Raw genomic sequence first — 19,057 nt, forward strand, 5'->3', positions numbered from 1 at the left:
CCCCAACGAACGTTTCAAAAGCCATAACTCCCATTCAAAAATATACCGATAAATAAATAAACTAAGCGTTTCACATACACAATTGTATTCTCCTTTCAGATAGTCCAGCAATCACTGGCAAGCTCCCATGGAGGCTCCCGACCCATCTTCACAATTTAAGACAAATAAGAAAACATAAGAATAAAGGAGACTGCAAGAGACCATAAGGCCTACACTAGGCAGCTCCGTATCCATCACCACCTGTCGTCCCCATCCATAATGTTCTCTAATCGTTTTTTAAAACTACTGATAGTTTCAGCACTTACTACATGGTTACTAAGTTTATTCCATCCATCAAATTCTTGCCTGTGGACTACTGATGATACAACCGTATGCTGGACAACAACAACAGCAACAACACGTCATATAAACTGTGCATGGGAAGGGAGGAGTCGATGTCTACATCCTCAATTTAAAAACCCGTACATACAATGTATGCAGAATGGCTGATGTATGTGTATAAACGTACTGCACATTCTGTACACGCCTCGTGTACTTGCCTAATCCAGCTTTATTCACTGTGTCCTCTTAATTGTATGAAAAACATAAATATTCGCTAATTACCTAAATTTTTACTAATGGACGGGGGGGCTGTTACCCCCTTTATAGGCTTGCAAATACTTGTGTCCACACACAATGTATCCATTTAATTTATTTGTTTATTTATTTATTTTTTGTGGTTTAAGTCTTCACTACTCTCGGTGGTGGGTCATTGTACCCTTCCACTGCCTAGTGTAGGCCTTATGGTCTCTTGCAGTCTCCTTCATTCTTAGGTTCTTAGGAAGGTGACCCCGTTTATATGTTTTGATTTCCCTTTGGGAATTTTGGGAGGCTTCCGCCCTGGGGTTTCCCATGCTCCTCGTGGATATCTTTGTCTCTGAAACCTTAAGACAAATATACAGAAATCACTGTTCCCTCCGCAGACCGCATCTCCCCTCTCTCTTCTCTCTCCCAACGTCGTTTTCAGATTCTTCTCTATTTTTCTTATACCTCGATTCCTTGCATGTGTATGTGTACATATGTGTACGTGTGTAAACATGGGCATAAACACGCGTGCATGTGTATGTATTTGTGGTCATAACCAATCTCGTGTAAGTGCAATGTGTGTATGTTATGTGCATTTAAGTGTACATGTCTTATGCATACATGTATGTAAACGTGTCGGTCTCCGGGTATTTGGGGGGGAGGGGGGGCAATGCCCTCAGGATTTTCCGGGAGGGAAATGGGCCCTGGAATATCCTGGACCCGTCGGCTCCATTCCTCGAGTACCGACTTAACCGCTACCGAGCGTTCTCCTATTCAGCGGCCCATGGCGACACCGGAGACATGGCCTTCTTTAGTCATTATCTAAAGACAACATTGGTGTTATTAATAATCTTAACCCTGTATTACTCCTCCCGTATGAACCTAACATAGTCTCTATCACTGGAAACAATTGAAAATATCGTAAAGGTTTATTGTTCTGACAGCCCTTTGATCAATGTTGCCTGTTTTGGTCAATCTTTTAGCGACAAGTCCCCGTTGTACCGTTTTCTCCGAATTGGAAACTTTAAAAAAATCCCAATATTCGGAACTACAAATTCCCCAAATATGGAAAATTGTTGACACAAGAACAACCATCTAATATTCTAGTTGTCGATATATATATATATATATATATATATATATATATATATATATATATATATATATATATATATATATATCCGAATTTGGGAAATTTAATTAAAAATACAACACAGCATAAACGAATTTCAAATAGAATCCTGACCACGGGAGCCAGTGAGACGGTACCCCACGAACGTAGTACATGTATACTCCAATTTGGTAAAAACACAAGACGCCCCCGTCCCGCTTTGGTGTCCCACAACAACACAATCACCTTGACCTCATCGCTAACCTTTTACTTCCCTGGCCGCCTTCTTTGGCACTTCAACGCGACACCTCCGATTAATCGGCGGTACCGCCAACCTCCAACACATTTTCCGCCGTCAAATCACCGTGGCAAACTATTGTGTTTTCTCAACAATTTAGTGTCATTTGAAATGTTGGAGGGAATTTATTTTCCTCCAGCATATCAGATTCCAGCGGGCTGGAGATTTTCTCCCAACAGTCGGAGGAAAAAATAGCCCAGTGTGATGATACCATACCTTCGAAACCTTCCTCCGTCCTCTGCAAACGCTTTCTTCCATTAGAAAGTAGAACTGTACCAATTTCACTGGCTGTACACAAGATAATTAATTACCGGTATTTTCTCTAAAGAAGGCAAAATTCTCCCTGGCAAAAGTTTTTAAAAAGTACGGCTTTTTTCATCATGTACTCGATGAAGGAGACATCAAAGAGAGGGGGGAGGGGAGGGGGATGTGCCCCCCCCCACCATAAACCCATGAATAATTGCCAGGCATTACCTTAAACAAAATTTATGTAGCATCAGGTTTGATGGGTAATGATCGATCTAAAACGCGTATCATAACAAGTAAAATTATTGAGTATAATTTACTAGTCATATATTAGTGGCAGATGGTATCCACCCCCCGCATTCCTAAGCGTTAGATTGTCTATAAGGATAGAAACGCTAATAAACTACAGCCCCCCCTCACATCTATAGACAATTAAATTTATTACTTCACTAGTTGATATTACACCATTGGGATACCGAAATAAATAAAAAATAAAAAATAAAAATAAGCCCTGGAAAAAGAAAAATACAAAAAATTGCGAAAGGCCAGATGTTCTTCCTTAAAGGCATTGGTTTCAAGAAAATTTAAAACAGACAGACAGACACACTACACGAAACACCCTTAGAATATTTACAACACACACACACACACAATACACACCAAAGCGACCTTATAACCAAGCGACGTGACGTCATCACGCCCTACTTCCGTCACGAGAACGTGGGTTCGACAAACATGTCCATCAGATACGAGACTCGTCACAATAGGTCAGTGATAAAGGAACACCGTTGCATAAAATGCACGCGCACACACACACACACACACACACACACACACACACAGAGAGAGAGAGAGAGAGAGAGAGATAAAACAATGCCAATTTCGATGCACAGGCCTTCAGACATAAATGTCAGTTGTCTCCACGAAGGGCACTGACCAAGCCACTGTACCCTCATCACCTGAGTCTAAACAACGACAAATACCGACTTAAACCATCCCCGCGTGATCCTCATAGAGTCACACATGTGGCCGTCTTCAAATACTGGCATGACTTTATTCTACGTCCAACCGTTTTTACCGACAATGATGCGACGATAGTGTATAGGGGGGAGATGGGTTGGACTATGCCCAGAATTTCTTTCATTTCCGGCAACTTGTTCTGGGGCAAATGTCTGGTTGAAAACAATGCGTGTATAAAAAAGAAAATACTGTATGACATCATATTGCCCAAGGGGCGCACTCGCCGACCTTTCCTTTCCTCTTTCGCAACTCCTTCTGGGGACTACTGGGCACATTTTGTGACAAAATATTAATAAACGCTGATCAATACGTTGTCTTCTTTTTTTCATTGAGAATTTCTGGCACTCTTCCATGTCACGATTCTATGACTTTGGAGTCTCCGACAATTCCGACTTTGAATAGATATCTTAGTTATTTTCCTGGTGGGGGGCATTTGAGGGTATTTCCGACTCTGATGAAGATGACGATGATGACAATAATAGTAATAATGATAATAAAAATAATGATAATAACAATACTAATAAATCATAATAAAAAACATTATACATAAATTAAAACAATAAAATAATAACAACAACGATACTAATAACAACACTAACAAGTTATATTAATAAAAAAATATTATTATACATAAATAAATACATTAAATAAAAATAAAAAAAACGAAGCCAATGTCGCTGTAATTGGGCCACACACAAACCAGCATCAGCACAATTACCCTTACACTTTGCAATGAACAGAGATACTTGTACCAACGGTACAAACTTGTCGCCATTTCGCCAAACTGTAACCTACGCGAGTTTGGCGTTATGTAATTTGGTGACATTGGAAGTCGCCCACAAACTAGACCTTCCCCTATAAAAACAACAACAAAATATAAACTAAAAAATCTCCCGACATGTCAAAAAATTACACTAAATAAAATTCATACAATGCCAGAACCGTGGGTTACTATTTTTTTCTATCCTTTTGAAAGTGGCAAAATACACCCATAAACCTATGGCTCCATAGCGATGTTGTTCTACATCCGAAATCCTTATCCCATCAAACGAAAGCAACTGTCACATGAACAGCAACATATCCATCCCGCACCCCAGTCACAGGTGGACCTACTTCCATTCAATCTAGCCGCAGATTGGCAAACGCATTCCATGTATACATAAATTTTAATCTTTCGGCCACTTTTCATTTACCCAATTTACTTCATTTCTTCACCTTCCACCGTGACGGTAGTTTGTGTTCAATTGCCGTTCAAACTGAAATCGTTGATCATTGTACATCCATGTTCTGATGACAAAGTTTTCCTCTCACTTTATTTCGCGTTTCCGTACAACCAAAGTCAATTCTACATTGGGATTCTTGTTACGCAATACTAGTTTCATTCTTAATAATCACCTTTAGTATTGACCATTTGGTACCCCGAAGGTTAATAAGGCCACATACCAAGGTTCGATGCTGTAGTGATTTTTTTTTAACTTTAAAACATTTTTTAACTATAAAACAACACCACATAAGAGAACATTTTGTACTCGGACATCTTTCAAATACTGGTTTGACTATGAGACCTATATTCACACACAACGACACATCTACCGTCATCACACTTTTTATGAATTCGGTTCATGATCATCACGTGCGAAGGAGCAAATTCAGATAAGAAATTACAGCGCACAGAGCACAGACAGGAAAACCAGCCAATGCCCAGAGGTAATATCTTGGTTCAACCAGAAACATTGAGGACTTGAAAAATATTCCTGAAGAAGTATCTGTTCTACCACTTGACCAACCGAGAAAGAAATATATAACGCAAAGAAATAAATTACAAATATTAACTCAAATATACGAACACGTCTGTACTTTTTTTTATTATCTGCCTTTTTTACAGCTCTCATACATATAACTAAAAATCTAACACTTTTATTTTATCAACCTAATTCTGGTTATCAACAACACTTAATAATTTCATTATGCTTGACGCTACGATATCAACTTTGGAGTTTACACGTCAACACCCCCACCCGGTAGAAATTAACCTAAATAAATGCATCGGTACTACTATGGCTTACACAGGCAACGGGGCTTTCTCCATGCACACTTAAAAGCCACCACAGACCGTCCCCAGTCAGCCACGTGCACAAGCCTCAAAGCCCCATGAGACTGGGCGGTTCGTTCGACACATGTGGTTCAGTCTGCCCGTCTGTCCTTCTGTCTGTATGTCCGCCCGTCCTTCTATCTGTCTATGTCTGTCATCTCCCATAGACTTTACGATTCAAAAACGTCCCATAAACTGTTCGACAAACCTAAGCCACTAACCGATATGTCTCATTAGACTCTGATGTCAGCAGAATTCACATTCTGGGGGAATCCTAAGCTAAAATCTCCATTCAAAATTCCTAAAGAACGCCTTTATAGATTTTGTTCTACCAGCCGCTATAAGATTTTATCAAGGCATGGGCAAGCACACAATTAATAAGGTTCTTTCAACAGAACCTTAATCAAATTAACATAAGCTGAACATCAAACTGATGAAATTACTATAGTTAAATTATTTTTCACCATGTAATAATTTGTCTGCAATTAAGCATAGATAAAAGAATACAACATCGCATGACGATATCCTGCACAACAAAATAATCATCAAATTCAAAGGCTAAGAACTGGTTAGTTCATTTCAGAAATCAATTAGTGACGTCATGTCGCCTCTTTCCGAAAGAGAACAGATATATCGTTACACCATTCAAATAATATACAACCTTCCCAATTATCTTCCTTCCAATTTGGTACATGATTAGACCGGGTCCAAGTATAATTAGATCATAAGAACAAACAGCTTTATAAATTTCACTGAACAACGAAGGTACCGTGCCAAATATTAGCATCGTCACCTTACTGTGGAACTGGACAGTTTATCCCTAGTTTTGCTGTATTGTGTGGCTGTGTAAGATTTGTTTGGTTACTTTAAACGATACTTTGACTATACAGCCCTTGCTATAGAGGAATCAGGAAAATAATTATATATATATATATATATATATATATATATATTATATATATATATATATATATTATATATATATATATATATATATTCATCGGGACAACGTGAAGGCGGGGGTGGATTGGGTGAGGGAGGGAGGGAGGGAGAGGACTAAACAACCTTTACATGCCGGCGGCATCAATAGTAACTTTCCGTAGATTTACTAGTATGTGACACATGGCATGCACACAACAGTCAATCTTCTTTCAATTTCCGTATTGGTTCTACTAGCATTACTTGGTTAAGTTGTGAAACATTTGCGAACAGACATCCAATATGCATAGCGTGGAAAATGCCACGGCTGGAATAATCTAGTAATAATATAAATATCTAATTGGCAACCTGTTTGGCCGGTGATACAATGGAAATTCCGTGGGCCATGGTCTACATGCAATAACCACTACGATGGTTTTACATCAATCAAATTAAACTGCCAAAGTAAACGGTCTAACAAAAGAAAGATTGGCAAAGCAAGTGACCAGGCATAAGGCCTAAACTAGGCAGTTCCATGTCCATTACCACCTATCCCTTCCATGAAGTAGCTTCTCTTACAAACCAATGCTTCAGCGCTCGATACAAGTCTATTCCATACGTCAACCACTATTGGTAAACCACTTCTCAACTATTTCCTCCCAACCAACTCAAGTTTTCACCAACCACATGTAGCGTTTTATTATCATTAGATATATTTTCTATTTAAGAAATTACATTTACAGTTAGGTGAATATTGCAATCCTATGGGCCTGGCACTTTATTACTATTTTCACCAACTTTGACTTCCCTCCACTTTTATTTTACAACTGGCTATTTCTCCCTATCACGACTTGCAATAGAAACAAACCCACCACATGGCGTCACATGGTATTTCCAACTGGACACTCAGTGGAATGATTAATCAATTGACAAAATCCATGAATTTGTTGTGTTCACTAGAAGAAGGAAAATTGCCCAAAGGCTGGAAAAAGGCAAACGTGGCCCAAAATTTCATAGGAAGTAACAGGGCAGCTTCTACAGACTAGTGTCATTGCCCAACATGAGACCATAAAGTTTGAGAGAATTGCTAATAAGATATTTTTGAGGTTAGGGTCATGGCAGATAACCAACTTGGCTTCAGAAAATGAAGAACCTATGCAGTTCTTTTTCCAACAGCAAATGGTGTGCTGCAAGGGATGGTTGGGTGGACTGTAGCTGGATCTGGAAAAAACACTCTGATTTGGTATCACATGAAGATTAAAGTGGGAAGTGGAATACACAGGACTTAAAGGGAGCCTCCTACAATGGAAGAGGGATTTTCCAAGACAAACTACACAACACAAAACTAGTGTAAGCCTCCAATTACAACAGCAGTTGCAATAAACTGTTGTGTTAGTACACAAAATGTCTTGTTCCATCCAAACAACCTTCTGATAAACCAAACTCTAGTTTGACATATACAGCAATATGTATGTTGATTTATTTTTTTTCCTTACACAGTATCTGTTCCCACATCTCCCTCTCTTTGATGCATTTCTCTATGCTCCTCCCAATCAAAGTACCCTTTTCCCTTCAACCAAGGCATTTGCCACTACTTCACTAAAGTGCCTCTATCCCTAAACTGAAATGCTTCAGCTCACAGAACAGTATGGGTATCCCATTGCCAATGGAAAGGTCGAGGTTCAAGGTGCCAACCCATAAAGCACACCATCAATTTTTCCTTATATAGTACTGGGCTTCTGGTATGTGGCACTGAATGCTGTCATGATGACCAGCCTACCATGGAGCAACTCCAGGACCCATCACTCATGATGTCAGCACATGGGACTCACAGAGCTTTCCCCATTAACATGGGCTCCACCCTGACAGATTGATCCCGATACTATGGAGTCCTATGTGAGGTCTAGTGGAGTGGTCACTTATTAATGTTACTCAATGACATATAAACTCTTGTAAAAAAAAAAATAATAATAATAATTAAATAAATAAATTACAAATAAATGAAAATTAAAAAACAAATAACAATAAATCTAATATTGCAATGCTTGTGTGATGTTAATCTATGGTTCTGATCACCACTACACTTCTCCGAGGTAGATCTATGGGAGAACAGAAACAGTTCCCAGCTGTTATGGGGTTGAAGGTGTCCACTCAAGGCACCAATCATCATCAGAAAGACCTTGGCCTTAAGTCCACAACGAGAATACCAATCCTTCAGGGCTGCACTTCCAGGAAGAAGAAAGTGTTGACAGGTTTTTGAAGACGAGTGATGGGAATGACAATTCTCTATGTCATGCACCTAATAGCTCCAACACTAACAGACACTCATCACTGGTCCATTTTCATATACAGTACTCTTTAACCCCTTTCAAAAGTGGATTTTTCTGAACTAAATAAAATCCTTTCCCATAGAGTTATATCATTAAGGCCAACACTACTACTGATCAGTTTTATTAAGATCATCTTTGAAGAGGAGTTTCTCAAAGGTGAACAGTTATCTATCAGCATGTTGCCTTCAAAGTTGACATTCCTCAACTTCATTTCCTTGGAACGAAGCCTCCTCAAAAACTGAACAAAATTCATCTAACATCAGCCAATATGGTATTCTAAACATGACCACACTTTTCAATGGATTAATCAAAATAAAAGTGAAGGTTTTTCTCCCATTTGAACAAGATCACCAGGGTTCACCAGGATCTTTTTTTTTTTTTTTAATTGAGAGCACCCCTCAACGAGTTAATCTAGTTTCTTCCAAAGCAAATGAAATAACTTGGAGTCTACCGAAACCTCCCTTGGGTCAACAACACTCCTGAATAGGTTAATCAAGATATTCTTTCACCGTCTGTGAACTGGATGATTCTCCCTCAGCTAAGAGAACCCCCTCAAGACATTCATAATTTAAAAGTTCGACTACAGACTGCTCCAGAGGCTCAGTTAAGAAAGATAAACCCTCTGAGGGCTGGGGGTTCCTCAACTGCCGAATAAATCTGTTTGGTACCAGTTAATTTGGTTTCTATGACCCATCCATATTGGGTTAACTGTAAGTCTTCAACCCTATATAAAATGAAGGTTTATCTTCAATGAATAAACTTAGCACCTGCCAGAATATCCTTAAGGTGGATTACATTATCCAGTGGATTAATATACAATACTTAACCCTTTACACAGTGGATTTCTCCTGGCTGAATAAAATCACCTAACATGACTAAGAATTAAAATCTTGAGCCCACCAACACTCCTACACGACTTTAATCAAGATAGGTATGATGTTCCCCCCCCCAGCTGAATAACGTGAATTTGCATTGGCCAGAAAGATAAATATACTATGAAGACACTCATAGAATTAATCAAGAAGTACACATTTCTCCCCCCATCTGAATAAAACTGTCTGGCATCAGCCAAAATATACTTATAACTGTGAAAGGGTTCTTCAACAGATTTAGACAGCACTGAACCCAAACCAGGAGTGTTTTCCCCAGTTGAATAGAACGGTTAGATATTTTGAAATTATATCCTTAAAATGTTTACAGTTTTCTTACTGCTGCCTAGTGATTCTATTCTACCATAAACCACAAAAGAGAGGGTTAAATTTATCCGGACAATCCTCTGAGAGCTATAGCAAGCCTTCTACACTTACTCTAGATGTTCTCATGCAGCTACTCAGCTCAGAAAACTCCCTCTACCCCTCGACAAAAGGGTTTGGGCTAACAACACCCAACTGAATGAAGGTTTCTCTCACTGCTGCTGAACATGTTTTGGCACCTGCCAGAAAAATAATCCTGAAACTGAAAACATTTCCACAAGTAGTTTCTCCTTGTAGAAGAAAAACCACAATCCATTCTGCACCAAGTGACATATTCTATCATTGTTATTGCCAGGCTACTCTGTTCATATCCGTGGTATTCCCTCAATGGCATGGGGATAGCCTATCCCTTTGTTCCACTACCCTCATATCTCCTCTTTATCATCTCTATGACTACCTATCCACTACCCTCATATCTCTTTATCACCTCAATGATTCTACCTTTTCTGTGTGATACTGTCCCCAAGGATAAAGGTGCTGGTTATTTCAGATAAAATAATTAATATGTTCATTTAGTACAACACCCTTTCAGTACAAGGTCTCATTCTCTGAATACAATCACCAAAAGGTTTGCCAGAACAAAATTTGTGAAGTGTGCCCTTGTGGTGGAGGGACTGCATGAACTGGCCTTGGCATCTGCCAGAACAAAAGTGTACACACCAACAAAGTGAAAGGAAAAAATAAGATCCCTGGAACGTGAGCTCTCTTGCTGAATAAAATTATTTGGCTGAGGCCAAAACATGATCTGGAAGGTGTGTCAATACAGTGGTGTTACATAATGCAACCTTAACCTCTACAGTACAAGGTCCTTCTGTCAACTGAACAAAACTGTCATACATAAGCTAGAAAAAAATATATAAAATAATAGTGAAATGGTTAACCAAAATAGCCTAAGGTCCTGAGATCATAAGATTTTTTTCTTCACTAAATATAATGGCCAGGAATTTGCCAGGACAAAATATCAAGAAAAAAATAATTGCCACAAAAGTTAACAATTCCCTGCATGAGACAATTTCCTCTTCTGAAAAAAATCATCTATCCTTTGCCAAAAAAGAATCTATACCAGTTTATATACATCATCCAAGCCAAGTGCTGAAAACATCCTCACTCATCTAGCACAAGGTTTCCTTGGCTGAGTAAAATCACCTGGATTCTGCCAAAGCAAAACCGATGAAATATACCAATGCAACAACAGGATCAAGCCCTCTAGCATGGACCAAAATCATAAGAGAATCTTGAAGACGCACATCAAAGTTAAGAGGTTGACAAAGATAAATTTAACCCCATCAGAGTGAAGCCTAGCATACCCAGTACTACCCACCCCCCCAAATGCACTGCATCTCTGCATGAAATATGTGGAGGTTAATGAGTTTTGTGGCAGGCAAATTATCATCCCCACTGGGTTCTATGCAGGTATCAGTACTAAGGGTTTCATAAGAACATAAGAATGAAGGTGACTGCAAGAGACCATAAGGCCTACACTAGGCAGCTTCATTGAAGGATCACATTACTGGGAACCAGTGACATATAGATCCCACAAAATGGGTGCTTCAGAGAACTGTCTACCCATTAACCATTGCAAAACTTACGGGGGTCACAGACCCATGCAGACTGACACTCCATCTCTGAACCAAACCTTAGATTTCCGTCAACTTACTATCCAAATTCCATTCCACTTCACACAAGGAGAACTGACAACAGGAGACTCCTCCCTCCTTCTGTTTGCCAGTGACAGAAACTATAATTGTTGTCTGGTTTTGCTTGGATGGAAATCCAGACCCAGTGGCCTGCAATGGTCCTTGGGTCCTCCCACTAGTTTTGTTGAGAAGAAACACTGTTGTCCTTGTATCAGTGGATGACTGTTTCTATGTTACAGACTTGTAGGAGGGAAGCAATTGCCAGTTATCAGGTCTTCTTGTGTGAAGATGTAAAGGAAATATAGATGCAGTTGATAGAGACATTGGATACAGTCTGGAGACCATACTGCAGACACACACTGGCCGAAACTTCTGAAGCCCAAAGTTAAGAATATTGTAAAGAAATACTGGTTTCTAACTACAGCAATAGATGAATGGACTCAACTATTATCTGAAATCACTGAAACAGAATCCACCAGTAATTTTAATATATAGTGACTACAAAATAACAAGTAGGAAAGACATAGTGAGATGGCTTGAACATAAACCCAGAGAAATATGAGGTTGAAAGAAAAACAAAGAAAAATGAAAATTCTAAACACTTGCATCAAACATACAAATCTCCACACACTTTGTTGGTATGTATGGAACATATGTGGTCACAATAGAACATTTCCCACACCATTCAGACTTCAAGGGAACCACCAGTCAAGTTTATCAGTAAAGCACTGTACTGCGACAAGCAAAGCAAGATATTGCATGATTTTTGCTATAAAATTCACCCAGGTAAATAAAAAAAAATATACCATCATTACAGTAGCTGAATACTCTCAAATATTTTACATTTCAAGGCCACTTGCAGCCTTTCTCTATTCAAATGACTCAATCACTCTTATGCTGGGGATGGTTAGCTCAAAGCATACTTTTGCCTTGACTCAGTGAGAGAGAAAAGGCGTAGTGAGAGGAATCCTTAGTTCCTCTGCTCCGCCCTATTTAGTCACCTACAACATGACAGGGAACAATGTGATGGTATTCTTGTCAATGTCACTGGGAAGGGTAAAAAAACGTATCCTTTCTCAATCATTCAATCAATCAGGTGACTCCTCTCCCCTTTCCATACCTGTATCCCTTTTTAATTTGATGAAACAAGTCAGACAAACCTGCACTCTAAATATAACAAGAATTCTGAAAAAAAAAAGGGGAGACCCATGCTCAGACTTGTATTCCCTGTTCTAGCACCACAGCACAAATACAATCAAACTAGCTTTGGTTGTTTCTAGCCACATTTGCTCCACAATAGCCAGCAACCCTAAGGTCATCCCTAAGGCCCTTCTGGGAAGAAAGGTCTGCTGTGTTGTGCGAGTATGAGGCTATTTATGTACCATGAGCTAACAGAAAAATCCACCAAATTTCAACTTTAGTTTGGTGAAAAAATTGTTGGAATAGTTCCTGCTGATACAAAGATATTCGACCTGGTACAAGGACTTAGGTGTACAAGCCCCATGGGGTTGTATACTGTAGGTAAGGGCAATATGCTTCGGGAGCTGCTGGTAGAGAAAGAACACTCCCTTCACTTCTGTCCTGCATTCAACATTATTTCCAACAACAGTGCAAGTTTGGATAGTGATACCTGTCTCATCCATCCTTATTGGTTATATTACATGCATTTCCAGCAAGAGTGCAAGTTAGGATAATGATATTTGTCTCACCCACCCTTATAGGATATATGACACACCAACCTATAACATATTACCCATAGATCGGTCCTACGAGCTCTGACCTCTCTTCCGGGAGGGAAATAGCTGTCGATCACGAGTCCAACACGTGATCCAAAGACCAAGGTGAATACAGACTTGAATCTCTTCATACCATGTACACACTTCCATTCCCTCACACTTCCCATGACATGTGTCACTCTTCCATTTATTCTCCCTACTGCAAATCTAATCCACACAGGTCTGTGGTAAACATTAAATAGGGAGGAGTTACATAAATATAACTGCCATTAATAGAAGCTAGTTTTAATGGATTTGCAGATTAATTATTTAGTTCCAAGTCATATTTTTAAAATAGTTTCATGGTTTTGTTGCATTTAACTTTAACCAATTTTGCAGGTATAAATCACACTTTCATTACACCAACAAAGAATTGGTCTGCAAACAGACACCACAAGCCCCAGATGCAGTCACCACAGAGAAGTCAAAGACTATGTTTATCTTACACAGCCCAACATTCATAAAATACATAAAATACAAAATTTCTCTTCCAGGTGATTTATGACACAGCTGTGGGCTGTGACCACATGAGACAAGGGAACTACACGGTCGCATCCTATTATATCTTTAAACCTTGTTCAAATCTAAACAATGATATCTAAGATCTTTAAATGTTCAAGGGGCAGATTACCTTTCCAATACTTGTATGGTCAGCCATCCTAGTATACAATGACAAGCAAATGGTAAATCTAATCAATACAGATTTACTCCAATTCTGAGCACATGGTTTTGTGCCGATACATGTATATCAAAAGGACTCGACCATAATATCTTTGATCCTGTATATATGAAAACTGGATCCAGATTCAACACAAGAACACCATTCTAAGGACTGGAAACATCCCCCATTACCCCAAATTCACACAATATGGACATCAATACAAAATCATCTCTTTTAAAACCATAGCAATACATTCCAGGATCCTTTACAGATCAACCTATGGGTCCCACACTTCCCCTCCAGGAGAAACCTGGTGATATTGGTGCAGCCTGGGCATAACAAGTAATGTGACTTCAGTCACCTCTACCATGTCCAAATTGAACCAAATTTCTATCCTTACTATTTCCTGCATTCCACTAACAGGCAGGAGGGAATTACTACATCCATTCCACAGGATATTACACAACCCATTTCTATGAGAGGTTGGGCAGGACCCTACTGTTCTAACAGATAAATCTGCTATACACAAGGCCACCCCTTTATATGGGGGAAATGGTTCTTTGATATATATATATATATATATATATCTATATATATATATATATATATATATATATATATTACACACACACACACAATATACGTACATGAACACACACCTATATGCACACGCCGGTTAAAAAATTTACAATGACGTTCACACCGTATCCGCTCATGTTGTCAAAATCCTTCCACTGGGTCCTCAGAACTCAGTTCTGTTCCTTGGCACCTTTTCACACTACACGGATAACCACCCCATCCACATGCGAAGACCGGCTTTCCAACCCCGGTGGGGCTACGAGCGAGATGAGATGAGATGAGAGATGAGAGATGAGAGAGAGAGAGATGAGAGAGATGAGAGAGAGAGATGAGAGAGATGAGAGAGAGAGATGAGAGAGAGAGATGAGAGAGAGAGATGAGAGAGATATGAGATATGAGAGAGAGATGAGAGAGATATGAGATATGAGAGAGAGATGAGGGAGATATGAGATATGAGAGAGAGATGAGGGAGATATGAGAGAGAGATGAGGGAGATATGAGAGAGAGGGAGAGATATGAGAGAGAGAGAGAGATATGAGAGAGAGATATGAGAGAGAGAGAGAGATATGAGAGAGAGATATGAGAGAGAGATATGAGAGAGAGAGAGAGAGAGAGAGAGAGAGAGAGAGAGAGAGAGAGAGAGAGAGAGAGAGAGAGAGAGAGAGAGAGAGAGAGAGAGAGAGAGAGAGAGAGAGAGAGAGAGAGAGAGAGAGAGAGAGAGAGAGAGAGAGAACTAGCTCTACGACGCCAGAGGGGTACACCGCTCACGGGAACGTGACTGGTAATGTTCCTCATCTTAAGGACGGTCTACCCTTTTGCGAGAACACTTTGGAGAACCACTTCAAGCAGGAATAACCGAAATAGTTCCATTCCTAGTACCCAGCACAGCAAACTAGAAATCTTCTATTCCAAGTAACCTAACTAACCAGTCTTTCTCCTCACATACCTGGGCTAACTCAAATAATAACAAAAATATCTTGGGACGCACTACTAAATTCATAAATAAACAAACAACACAAAATGCTCGCCTTAACTCCAATATTCATATTTCTTAATAAATCACAAACACCCATTCTAAGATCGTCAAATGCTTCTAGTTAAATGAAAGCCATAAACAAACCAACAATGTCTTCGTAAAAGCTTACTAGATATCCTCCTATTTCATGTTTTCATCACAAGTAACTCCCCAGTAACTCTCATCGTTCCCCAGACATCTGTCTAACCATGTCTAGTATACATAACTAGAATATAACCCAGAAAGCTGAATTAACAAGGTTTAAATTCTAACCACCTCCTGAGTAAAAATCTAGAAAAACACATCCCGACATTTGTTCCATAAAGATGAACTACCAACCGACTGAACACAAATTTTCGAACATATCTTGGATTTGTTATTAACGCGCTCAGGAACAAACTTGTTCACTTACAAATATTTTCATGGAACTCCCTAGTGTAGGTTTTATGGTCTCTTGCTGTCTCCTTAATTCTTATAAGGAACACTATTAAGACTTTCCCGTATGATAGGTGCGAAAATATACTTAAATCCGTACAAATTATGAAAAATAACGAACTAAATCACAATTCCATTAAGAATCACAAATCAAATCAGAACAGCTTGTGTAAAATTCGTTCCACACAAACTTGAACGCATATGCGCAATTTTGAAATCTCGACACAAACAAAATAATAAACAAACATAATTTCATATAAATTATTCACAGAGTAATATTTTTAAAATCACAGTATTCACTCGGAATGCAAACTCAGAAGACCAATTTGGAATACATATCACTCCTAGGGAGAGGTAATTCTATTGCACTTTTATTTGCCGTTCACAAAATGTACACAAACGAAACCTACCAAACACCACAAAATAATTATTACTATCAAAAATTTGTGCGATTCTTGCTTACAATGTCTATTCCCACTTTCCGACAAATTCCAAAATATTCAAAGAACATTTTCAATTTCTTCGCGACATAAATGTTTTTGTATAATTTACCATTTCAAGTTCATGTTCAAAACATTTCTCAAGTAACTATTTTTCGGCCCTATAAATATCCTATATCTTGTCTTCTTTTTAATATGTATGTGTGTGTATATATATACACACACATTATATATATATATATATATATATATATACACACACAGACAGACAGACATTAACAAATATAGGAGAAAACCAAGCTATCCTATCCTAGGTCGTGCTTACATGAGTACTATCTAGAAACGCTTTTTCTAGTAAGAAATAATAAATATACCCAATAGCAGAGGCATTGACTTAACTAACAGCGCAGTAGTTCCACGTAGATTAAAAAAATCTTCCAAGAAAATGAACTCCCGATGTGTATAGACACACACATACACACACACACATACATATATATATATATATATATATATATATATATACATATATATATTTTATATATATATATATATATACACACACACACACAGGTATGATAAAGACAGGACCCTATATGCGTTGCTTATTTCCCGTGTATTAAAATTTAGTAAACACATAAATACCCACGTTCCGCTGGGTACCATCGGTTCCGTCAGAAAATTGTGAAACATCGTTCCGTGTCCGATCCGTAGTCTTAAAATGTAATTCCGGAACACCAAACTGCCTTGTTCATCAAATCCCACTGTTCCTTCCCGGGCTCCGACGCATCCGCTAAAGACGTCAACGGTTGATGCAAAAATCGAACAAAAACACTAAACACGTCCCAGCAAAATTTAAAAATAATAATAATAATAATAAACAAAGAAAAATCAAAATAAATAAATAACTTAGCCTGAGGGATAAAGTAATCCTTTCTAATTATCTGAATTCATTCCCCTACCCAGTGACCCAAGATTTAACATTTTATTACAAACCGACGATTTTATTCACTATGCACACACACACACACACCAGTTGCCAAGCTTGCAGTACCAACCAAAATACCTTTGGGTAGGGCACTAATTCAATTCGTTTTTATATCTACAAGTCACTTTTAAAAGTACACTACACGCTGAAGACAAGTAGACAAACTTGAGCTTTATCGCTGGCACAATGTCCTGATCTTCGTCTTTCTGGCGTGGATATGAAACGTGGAAAATGTTCAGTTCATGTTCAAATCAGTAATCAGTCACTTTCGTCCAATACAATTTATGGTTATCCAAAGTATGTTGATCGATGTATGTGTTTTTGGCTTCAGTAATGTAGAAATAAGATGTTCACTGCCGTGAACACATGGTGAACACCACTTCCCCAATGTGAACAACAAGCGTGCACCTCCACATCAGCGTTGAACTTGCACAATCAGTCATGTTCAAATGTGAACAACTTTCGTAGGAGTTCAAAATCCGTCAACACCGCCACCTTTAACGACGGAAAACGTTAAGATTTATTTTTTCCTTTAAAACACTGTGACCCTGTGTAGTGTTTGGTGTTCGCTGCTGGCTTCGTCGTCTAGAGCTCCCTCCGCCATTTTCTCGTCTCTTCCCCCGTCCACAATTTCACCATCATTTCTCCCAACTTCCAGGCACTCGCCGACTCCTAATCCTTTATCATGCACCAACACGTCCCCCAGTTATTCCTGGGGTGGCTTTATGCACCAGATATCCCACCAGGTTTGCCCTAGTCTGGTGTATATTCAACATCGTCGAGGTCTTCCACCATTTTGTGAACTGCCGCCACATATATCAGCTTCACTGGGGTCTTGGGGTGCGGTTGTAGCTTCCTACTAACAAATAACAACTCAAATAACAATAATAACATAAATAACAGTGTAAGCTTCAAGTATCAGTAGCCGTGCCATTGTAAAAGAGGCTTACACCGATCCCGATTGTGAAATGGATTGTGAAAAGACCGGAGAGAATTTTTAAGTTTGGACTTCGCCCATGTACCATATCACAAGTTTCTTTTCGTCCTTAGTTTTTTTCAATACGTCACTACAACACTTACGATAAATATCAATTTCACTCAGAGGCTAGAATACACTACTTTTTTTCTAAGCATTGCATCCACGAATGTCATAAACTACTTTCGCAAACATACCACCACACACACAACCGCTGTAGGTAGGGTGATCTACGACGGTTCTTCCAGTAGACAATAATATTTGTATCCACGTTATCCATCACAGCCGCTAATCCACATCCGTGTAGGCTGCGTGCTGCTCAGATCCAAATCCTTTCGGATGACGGAAAACCAGCTGGATTGTGAAATAAAATTGCACAACTGTCCTTCTGTGAAGATCTTGCACATCCAGAATCCTGCTAATACATTTTCAAGCGGTGAATGTAGTATACAAAGTGTGCGCTGTGGACATTTATATAATGTACAAGCCACATAAACTCAACTGCTGTATATTTCCTTGCAAGATGAATATAATTAAATGCAATTTGTTCCACAATTATACTAGTTTCTTTTCCTTGACTACCACCACCTCTTCCAGCACATCAATCCTCAGATAGATATGTTAAACTTTTGTACCTTAAGATTATTTTTTGAGGGGGGTGGGGGTTAGAAAATCTATAGACTTGCAAAAGGACTTGCAATTCTAATCAATAAGAACAA

General features: G+C 38.9%; 1 protein-coding gene across 27 annotated transcripts in view; it reads right to left on the reverse strand.

Moving 5' to 3' along the window:
* Positions 1-19,057, reverse strand: part of Smr (nuclear receptor corepressor smrter) — a 117,517-nt gene that overhangs the window by 97,360 nt on the left and 1,100 nt on the right. The gene's annotated exons all lie outside the window — the stretch shown is intronic.

The sequence above is a fragment of the Oratosquilla oratoria genome, chromosome 41 (genome assembly GCF_046742065.1).
Source record: "Oratosquilla oratoria isolate Oo_2021 chromosome 41, ASM4674206v1, whole genome shotgun sequence".
Classification (NCBI taxonomy): Eukaryota; Metazoa; Arthropoda; class Malacostraca; order Stomatopoda; family Squillidae; genus Oratosquilla; species Oratosquilla oratoria.